Source organism: Neomonachus schauinslandi, chromosome X (genome assembly GCF_002201575.2).
Source record: "Neomonachus schauinslandi chromosome X, ASM220157v2, whole genome shotgun sequence".
Classification (NCBI taxonomy): domain Eukaryota; kingdom Metazoa; phylum Chordata; class Mammalia; order Carnivora; family Phocidae; genus Neomonachus; species Neomonachus schauinslandi.
Genome location: NC_058419.1, coordinates 44,605,938 through 44,616,477, shown reverse-complemented (window position 1 = coordinate 44,616,477; position 10,540 = coordinate 44,605,938).

The window sequence follows — 10,540 nt, the reverse complement described above, 5'->3', positions numbered from 1 at the left end:
TGTGTGTGTGTGTGTGTGTGTGTGTGTGTGTGTGTGTGTGTGTGTGTGACATCTATCTTCCTTACTCGTTTATCTATCGATGGACACTTGGGCTGCTTCCATAATTTGGCTATTGTAAATAATGCTGCTATAAACATAGGGGTGGATGTATCTTTTAAAATTAATGTTTTCATTTTCTTTGGGTAAACACCCAGTAGTGGAATTACTGGATCATTTGGTAATTTCATTTATAAAGTTTTCAGGAATCTCCATAATGTTTTTCACAGTGGCTGTACCAGTTTGCATTCCCACCAACAGTGCAAGAGGGTTCCATTTTCTCCACAGCCTCGCCAACGCTTGCTGTTTCTTGTGTTGTTGATTTTAGCTATTCAGACAGGTGTGAGGTGCTATCTCATTGTGACTTTGATTTGCATTTCCCTGATGATAAGTGATGTTGAGCATCTTTTCATGTGTCTATTTACCATCTGTATGTCTTCTTTGGAGTAAAGTCTGTTCTTGTCTTCTGCCCATTTTTAAATTGGATTATTTGTTTTTGTGGTCTTGAGTTGTATCAATTCTTTATATATTTTGGATACTAAGCCTTTATCAGATATGTCATTTGCAAATACCTTCTCCCATTCAGTAGGTTGTCTTTTAGTTTTGTGAATTGTTTCCTTTGCTGTGTAGAAGCTTTTCATTTTGATGTAGTCCCTATAGTTTACTTTTGCTTTTATTTCTTTTGCCTCAGGAGACATATCTAGAAAAATGTTGCCATAGCCAATGTCAGAGAAATTAGTGCTGTGCTCTCTTCTAGGATTTCTATGGTTTTGAGTCTCACATTTAGGTCTTTAATCCATTTTGAGTTTATTTTTATGTATGGTGTAAGACAGTGGTCCAGTTTTATTCTTTTGAATGTAGCTGTCCAGTTTTCCCAGCACCATTTGTTGAAGAGACGATCTTTTCCCCATTGCATATCCTTCCCTCCCTTGTTGAAGATTACTTGACCATATAATCATGGGTTTATTTCTGGGCTCTCTATTCTGTTCCATTGATCTATGTGTGTATTTTTATCCCAGTACCATACTGTTTTGATTACTTCAGCTTTGTAGTATAACTTGAAATCTGGGATTGTGATACCTGTGATACCTGGGGTTGTTCCTCTTTTTCAAGATTGCTTTGGCTATTTGAGGTCTTCTGTAGTCCATACAAATTTCAGGATTCTTTGTTATAGTTCTGTGAAAAATGCTGTTGGGATTTTGATAGGATTTGCATTAAATCTGTAGATTGCTTTGGACATTTTTACAATATTTGTTCTTCCAATTCATGAGCATGGAATGTCTTCCCATTTGTTTGTGCCATCTTTTATTTCTTTCATTAATGTTTTATAGTTTTCAGAGTATAGGTCTTTCACCTCCTTGGTTAATTTTATATTCCTAGATATTTTATTCTTTTTGGTGCAATTGTAAATGGGATTGTTTTCTTGATTTCTTTTTCTGCTCCTTCATTATTAGTGTGTGGAAATTAAATGGATTTGCATACATTGATTTTGTATCCTGCAACCTTACTGAATTCGTTTATCAGTTCTAGTAGTTTTTTGGTGGAGTCTTTAGGGTTTTCTATATATAGTTTCATGTCACCTGCAAATAGTGGAAGTTTTACTTTTTCCTTACCAATTTGGATGCCTTTTATTTCTTTTCCTTGTTTGATTGCTGTGGCTAGGACTTCCAGTATTATGTTGAATGAAAGTGGTGAGAGTGGACATCCTTGTCTTGTTCCTGACCATAGAGGAAAAGCTCTCAGTTTTTCCCCATTGAGTATGATGTTCACTGTGGGTTTTTCATTTATGACATTTATTATGTTGAGATATGTTCCTTCTAAACCTACTCTGTCGAAGGTTTTTATCATAAATGGATGTTGTACTTGAAAATGCTTTTTCTGCATCTATTGTTGAAATGATTGTATGGTTTTTATCATTTCTCTTGTTGATGTGATGTATCATCATGTTGATTGATTTTCAAATATTGAACCACCCTTACATCCCAGGAATAAATCCCACTTGATAGTGGTGAATGATTTTTTTAATGTATTGTTGGATTGTGTTTGCTAGTATTTTGTTGAGGATTTTTGTATCGATGTTTATCAGAGATATTGGCTTGCAGTTTCTTTTTTGTGGTATCTTTATCTTGTTTTGGTTCCATGCTCATGCTGGCCTCATAGAATGAATTTGGAAGCTTTCCTCCCTCTTCCATTTTTTGGTAAAGTCTGAGAAGAATAGATATTAACTCTTCTTTAAATGTTTGGTAAAATTCCCCTGTGAAGCCATATGTAGGGAAAACTAGTTTTAGAGACATATTTAAAGGTTAGATCCCAATAAATAACCAGGCAATTTATTTTGTGTGTGCCAATAAAGTCATTTTAATGTTTACATGGAGAGGCAAAAGACCCAGAAAAGCCAACACAATGTTAAAGAACAATGACGTTTGAGGACTGATGACACTACTATCCAACTGCAAGACTTACCATAAAGCTATAGTAATCAAGACGTGTGGTATTGGCAAAAGAATAGATGGATAGATCAACAGAACAGAATAGAAAGCCCAGAAATAGACCCATGAAAATATACTCAACTGATCTTTGACAAAGGAGCAAAGGCAATGCACTGGAACAAAGATACACTCTTCAGAAATGTTGCTGGAACAACTGGACATCTACATGTAAAAGAATGAACCTAGACACAGACCTTACACCCTTCACAAAAATTAAATCAGAATGGATCATAGACCTAAATGCAAAGAAAGCAACACAGGAAAAAATCTAGATGACCTTGGATATAATAACTTTTTATTTTTATTTTATTTTTAAGTAATCTCTACACCCAGTGTGGGGCTTGAATTTACAACCCGATGATCAAGAGTCACATGCTCTACCAACTGAGCCAACCAGGCGCCCCAGATGATAACTTTTTAGATACAACCCCAAAACATAATCCATGAAAGAAATAATTGATAAGTTGGATTTCATTAAAGTGAAAAACTTCTCCTCTGTGAACAGCAATGTCAAGAGAATGGGAAGATAAGCCACAGACTGTGACAAAATATTTGCAGAAGACACATCTAATAAAGGACTGTTAGCCAAAATACACAAAGAACTCTTAAAACTCAACAATAAGAAAACAAGCAACCGAAAGACAAGTGCCAAAGACTTTAACAGACACCTCACCAAAAAAGATATATAGATGGGAAGTAAGCATATGAAAAGATGCTCCACATCATATGGAATCTTGGAAATGCAAATTAAAACAACAACAGGATACCACTATGGATCCATTAGAATGACCAAGATCTAGAACAGCGACAGTATCAAATGCTGCCATGGATGTGGAGCAACAGGAACACTCACTCATTCATTGCTGGTGGGAATGTGAAATGGTGTATCCACTTTGGAAGACTGTGAATCTCAAACTGCTCTAAAAATGTTTTTATAAGACTGCTTTAAAAAAATATACACAAATGGGATCATACCCAAATAAAAGTTAGAGTCTCCAGGACTTGATTGATTGATTGTGCGGGATGAGAGAGAAGGCATCAAAGTTGGTGGTATGTTGGCACCAATTACTGAAATAGGGTTCATAAGAAAAGGAGAAGGAATGGGGTGAGGGAAAGTCATAAGGGCAAGGGGAAGATGGCAAGATCATATACGGACAAGTTGAGTTTGAGATGTCTGTGGGAGATCCAGATGGAAGTGTTTTATATATCGTAAATAGATACAATGGAACTTAATGTCTAGGATCACATGCTATATAGTCAGACAAACCTGGATATAAATTCTAGATGTGACTCTTCCTTTAGCTGAGTGAACTTAAGTATGTTGTATAACCTCCTTGAACCTCAGAAGGCTTATCTGTAAAATGGGAATATTATCTATAGTATCTATCTCATGATCTATATATATATATGTCACCTGGAAAACTTTCATGCTTTTTAAAAATGATAGCTATTGTGAGCAATAGACATTTATTGAGCATGCTAGCACATACAGAAAGCTGCTATTGATTGATTGTCTAGCCAACAAAAATAGCTTTGTCAGCATTCTAAACAGTATATGTTATACTACAGAGTGGTTTTTTTCAGAGGTGCAAGAGGCCTAGCTGTCAGCCTATCTTGACTTTTGACATGCCTTCCTTACTAAGCTTAATCATATCTTGCTCTTGATTTAAAATGAGAGACGTACAACTCTTCCTTTCACTTGAACATGCAGAGGCCATTGTAGGGTTATTAATTGGCCTAATTTCAATATTGTCATGTCTCAGGGAATAGAAAGTCCTGAGGAGAGGGAGAGAGATGGGGAACGGCTGGTTGATGGAGTAGTCAGGACACACATACATTTGTCAATTAAGCTTGTTGTCTTATATGGGTACAGTTTGTGGAACCCCCAAATAATTACAATAATAACAGCAAAGATTACTAATCACAGATAACCATAACAAATATAGTAATAATGAAAAAGTTTGAAATATTACAAAAATTACCAAAATGTGACACAAAGTGAGGAAATGCTGTTGAAAAATGGAGCCTATAGACTTGCTCAGTGCAAGGTTGCCACAAACCTTTAATTTGTAAAAGAATGTAATATCTGCAAAGCTCAATAAAGCAAAGCACAATAAAACGAGATATGCCTGTGCCATTTTAGAACTAGCAGCACAAAGAGGGGCTGGCTGAAGATCCAGAATCATAGCAAAACTTCTTCTTTTTAATCACTACAAATATCTGCATAATGTTCTTTGACTAGAATGACCCCACTACAAAAATGCAATACTCGTGCTTATAACACACACACACACACACACACACACAACTTTGATGCAATTTCACGTGATCTATAGAGTTCTCCAGTGAAACATCCAGTTTAGGTTAATTAATCTGGTCAGCAAGTGAGAGTTTTTTGGAAACTGGCCTAAGTCTGACTGAGGAGCCACTGGGGAGATGGTTTGGTAGGTGGCAACATCGCAGTAAGGCTAGGCTCCTCCTAGGTCTCTAGAAATGTGGAATTCTGTGGTAAAGGGCCCAGCAGACTGCACCCCATAATCCAGGTGGGATACAGTACACAAGGTCTAGGGCAGCTTCCACCTGGGCACCATGAGTGAAAGCAGAGAACAGACAGGTCTGGTGGGGACTGGGGAGTGGGCAGCAGGTAGTAAAGAGCTTTCCTGGTAATCAGAGAATGGTAAACTAAAGTCACAAGGTGGTGATGCCACTTGTAGCCCCATGAATTAGAGGAGAGTTGAAAGACCCAGTGAACTAGGGTGGGGTGTGGATGAGGGGGACAGTATGGTACGTGTTCCAGATCAGAAGATTTTGTATTTTAAAAACCTGAAAACTTTTATTATGTATGTAGCCAATCAAACATACTTTATACTTGGTACAAATTAGTACAGTGAAGGTAATGTATTTCTGCTGAAACAAACAATTTTATTTAGGAAATATGTATTTTTTCCTACCTTGAATGTTTTCTTTCATCAAATAAAAAAAAGTTTTATTAAATTTTCTGATTATCAAAGTAAGAGAACCTGATGGAGAAGAAGAGAAAGAAAAAATATTTAAAAAAAAAATCCTTCAATTCTATTCAACCCATCTTGACACCCTACTCTGTATTAATTTCATGCATGCCCCAAACACAGGCAAAATAAATATCAGTGAATGTTGAGAGAAGAGGTGGACTTAGGAGGTCAATGCCTGGGGAGCAAAGGAAAGAAAAAGAAAATTTGTCAGAGATGTGCCAATGGCCAATAGCCCTAATAGAAATTGTAGCCCCTCTCTGGCAAACAGAGAAAGGATAATGAATGCTACAGGGAGGGACACTAAGAACTAAGCACAAATGAAGTGAAATGACTGAGAGTGAGCTAATGGTCAAAAGAGAATACAAACAAAGCTTCAGTCAATGGGTTAAATACTGGGAGAAGCAACATAGTCATAATAGATTTTCAGATCATGTCAATTCTGTAGTTTTGGGGTTTTTTATTTTGGTAAAATATATATAACATAAAACTTTCTATTTAAACCATTTTTAAGTATACAAAACAGTGACATTAATTTCATTCACAAAGTTGTGCAACCATCACGCCTATCTATTTCTAAAACTATTTCATGAGCCCAAGCAGCAACTGTACCCATTAAGCAATAACTCCCCACTTTTCCCTCCCCCAATTCTGGTAACCTCCAAATCTACCATCTGTTTCTATTAATTTGCCTATTTTAGATATCTTACATAAGTAGAATCATACGATGTTGTCCTTTTGTGTCTGGCTTACTGCATTTAGCATAATTTTTGAAGATCCATCCATCCTGCAGCATGTTTCAGAACCTCATTCATTTTTATAGACAAATATTATTCTATTGGATGTATATACTACATTTTGTTTATACATTCATCTGTTGATGGGAACTTGGATTGTTTCCACCTTCTACCTATTGTGAATAAGATTGCAGTGAATATTCATGTACAGGTATATGTTTGTGTCCTTGTGTTCAATTTCCTTTGGCATTCTTTTGTCTACCTCTTTTATGTTTTTGTCACAAATTATATCTTTTCCCATGTGTATCTAATAGCATAAACATATAATTATTTTTATGCATATTTCTTTTTTATATCAAGCAGGCAATAAAAAGTGAGTTACAAATCAAAAGTACAATAATACTGGCTTTTATATTTGCCCATACATTTACCTTTACCAGATATCTTTATTTCTTTTTTTTTATTCTTATGTTAATCCCCATACATTACATCATTAGTTTTAGACGTAGTGTTCCATGATTCATTGTTTGTGCATAACACCCAGTGCTCCATGCAGAATGTGCCCTCCTCAATACCCACCACCAGGCTAACCCATCCTCCCACCCCCCTCCCCTCTAGAACCCTGTTTGTTTTTCAGAGTCCATTGTCTCTCATGGTTCGTCTACCCCTCCGATTTCCCCCCGCTTCATTCTTCCCCTCCTGCTACCTTCTTCTTCTTCTTCTTTTTTTTTTTCTTAACATATATTGCATTATTTGTTTCAGAGGTACAGATTTGAGATTCAACAGTCTTGCACAATTCACAGCGCTTACCAGAGCACATACCCTCCCAGTGTCTATCACCCAGTCACCCCATCCCTCCCACCCCACCCCCCACTCCAGCAACCCTCAGTTTGTTTCCTGCGATTAAGAATTCCTCATATCAGTGAGGTCATATGATACATGTCTTTCTCTGTTTGACTGATTTCGCTCAACATAATACCCTCCAGTTCCATCCATGTCGTTGCAAATGGCAAGATCTCATTCCTTTTGATGGCTGCATAATATTCCATTGTATATATATACGACATCTTCTTTATCCATTCATCTGTTGATGGACATCTGGCTCTTTCCACACTTTGGCTATTATGGACATTGCTGCTATAAGCATCGGGGTGCACGTACCCTTTTGGATCCCTACTTTTGTATCTTTGGGGTAAATACCCAGTAGTGCAATTGCTGGATCATATGGTAGCTCTATTTTCAACTTTTTGAGGAACCTCCATACTGTTTTCCAGAGTGGCTGCACCAGCTTGCATTCCCACCAACAGTGTAGGAGGGTTCCCCTTTCTCCGCATCCCCGCCAACATCTGTCATTTCCTGACTTGTTAATTTTAGCCATTCTGACTGGTGTGAGGTGGTATCTCATTGAGGTTTGGATTTGGATTTCCCTGATGCCGAGCGATATTGAGCACTTTTTCATGTGTCTGTTGGCCATTTGGATGTTTTCTTTGGAAAAATGTCTGTTCATGTCTTCTGCCCATTTCTTGATTGGATTCTTTGTTCTTTGGGTGTTGAGTTTGATGAGTTCTTTATAGATTTTGGATACTAGCCCTTTATCTGATATGTCATTTGCAAATATCTTCTCCCATTCTGTCGGTTGTCTTTTGGTTTTGTTGACTGTTTCCTTTGCTTTGCAAAAGCTTTTTATCTTGATGAAGTCCCAATAGTTCATTTTTGCCCTTGCTTCCCTTGCCTTTGGCAATGTTTCTAGGAAGAAGTTGCTTCGGCTGAGGTCAAAGAGGTTGCTGCCTGTGTTCTCCTTTAGGATTTTGATGGACTCCTGTCTCACATTGAGGTCTTTCAACCATTTGGAGTCTATTTTTGTGTGTGATGTAAGGAAATGGTCCAGTTTCATTCTTCTGCATGTGGCTCTCCAATTTTCCCAACACCATTTGTTGAAGAGACTGTCTTTTCCATTGGACATTCTTTCCTGCTTTGTCAAAGATGAGTTGACCATAGAGTTGAGGGTCCATTTCTGGGCTCTCTATTCTGTTCCATTGATCTATGTGTCTGTTTTTGTGCCAGTACCATGCTGTCTTGATGATGACAGCTTTGTAATAGAGCTGGAAGTCCGGAATTGTGATGCTGCCAGCTTTGCTTTTCTTTTTCAACATTCCTCTGGCTATTCGGGGTCTTTTCTGGTTCCATACAAATTTTAGGATGATTTGTTCCATTTCTTTGAAAAAAGTGGATGGTATTTTGATGGGGATTGCATTGAATGTGTAGATTGCTCTAGGTAGCATTGACATCTTCACAACATTTGTTCTTCCAATCCATGAGCATGGAACGTTTTTCCATTTCTTTGTGTCTTCCTCAATTTCTTTCATGAGTATTTTATAGTTTTCTGAGTACAGATCCTTTGTCTCTTTGGTTAGATTTATTCCTAGGTATCTTATGGTTTGGGGTGCAATTGTAAATGGGATTGACTCCTTAATTTCTCTTTCTTCTGTCTCGTTGTTGGTGTATAAAAATGCCACTGATTTCTGTGCATTGATTTTATATCCTGCCACTTTACTGAATTCCTGTATGAGTTCTAGCAGTTTTGGGGTGGAGTCTCTTGGGTTTTCCACATAAAGTATCATATCATCTGCAAAGACTGAGAGTTTGACTTCTTCTTTGCCGATTTGGATGCCTTTGATTTCTTTTTGTTGTCTGATTGCTGTGGCTAGGACTTCCAATACTATGTTGAATAGCAGTGGTGATAGTGGACATCCCTGCCGCATTCCTGACCTTAGGGGGAAAGCTCTCAGTTTTTCCCCATTGAGAATGATATTCGCTGTAGGTTTTTCATAGATGGCTTTTATGATATTGAGGTATGTACCCTCTATGCCTATACTCTGAAGAGTTTTGATCAAGAAAAGATGCTGTACTTTGTCAAAAGCTTTTTCTGCATCTATTGAGAGGATCATATGATTCTTGTTCTTTCTTTTGTTAATGTATTGTATCACATTGATTGATTTGTGGATGTTGAACCAATGTTGCAGCCCAGGGATAAATCCCACTTGGTCGTGGTGAATAATCCTTTTAATGTACTGTTGGATCCTATTGGCTAGTATTTTGGTGAGAATTTTTGCATCCATGTTCATCAGGGATATTGGTCTGTAATTCTCCTTTTTGATGGGGTCTTTGTCTGGTTTTGGGATCAAGGTAATGCTGGCCTCATAAAATGAGTTTGGAAGTTTTCCTTCCATTTCTATTTTTTGGAACAGTTTCAGAAGAATAGGTATTAATTCTTCTTGAAATGTTTGGTAGAATTCCCCTGGGAAGCCATCTGGCCCTGGGCTTTTGTTTTTTGGGAGATTTTTGATGACTGCTTCAATTTCCTTAGTGGTTCTAGGTCTGTTCAGGTTTTCTATTTCTTCCTGGTTCAGTTTTGGTATTTGATACATCTCTAGGAATGCATCCATTTCTTCCAGGTTATCTAATTTGCTGGCATAGAGTTGCTCATAATATGTTCTTATAATTGTCTGTATTTCTTTGGTGTTGGTTGTGATCTCTCCTCTTTCATTCATGATTTTGTCGATTTGGGTCATTTCTCTTTTCTTTTTGATAAGTCTGGCCAGGGGTTTATCAATCTTGTTAATTCTTTCAAAGAACCAGCTCCTAGTTTCATTGATCTGTTCTACTATTCTTTTAGTTTCTATTTCATTGATTTCTGCTCTGATCTTTATTATTTCTCTTCTCCTGCTGGGTTTAGGCTTTATTTGCTGTTCTTTCTCCAGCTCCTTTAGGTGTAGGGTTAGGTTGTGTACTTGAGACCTTTCTTGTTTCTTGAGAAAGGCTTGTATTGCTATATACTTTCCTCTTAGGACTGCCTTTGCTGCATCCCAAAGATTTTGAATAGTTGTGTTTTCATTTTCATTGCTTTCCATGTATTTTTTTAATTCTTCTTTAATTTCCTGGTTGACCCATTCGTTCTTCAGTAGGATGCTCTTTAGCCTCCATGTATTTGAGTTCTTTCCGACTTTCCTCTTGTGATTGAGTTCTAGTTTCAAAGCACTGTGGTCTGAAAATAGGCAGGGAATGATCCCAATCTTTTGGTACTGGTTGAGACCTGATTTATGACCTAGGATGTGATCTATTCTGGAGAATGTTCCATGGGGACTAGAGAAGAATGTGTATTCCGTTGCTTTGGGATGGAATGTTCTGAATAAGTCTGTGAAGTCCATTTGGTCCAGTGTGTCATTTAAAGTCTTTATTTCCTTGTTGATCTTTTGCTTAGACGATCTGT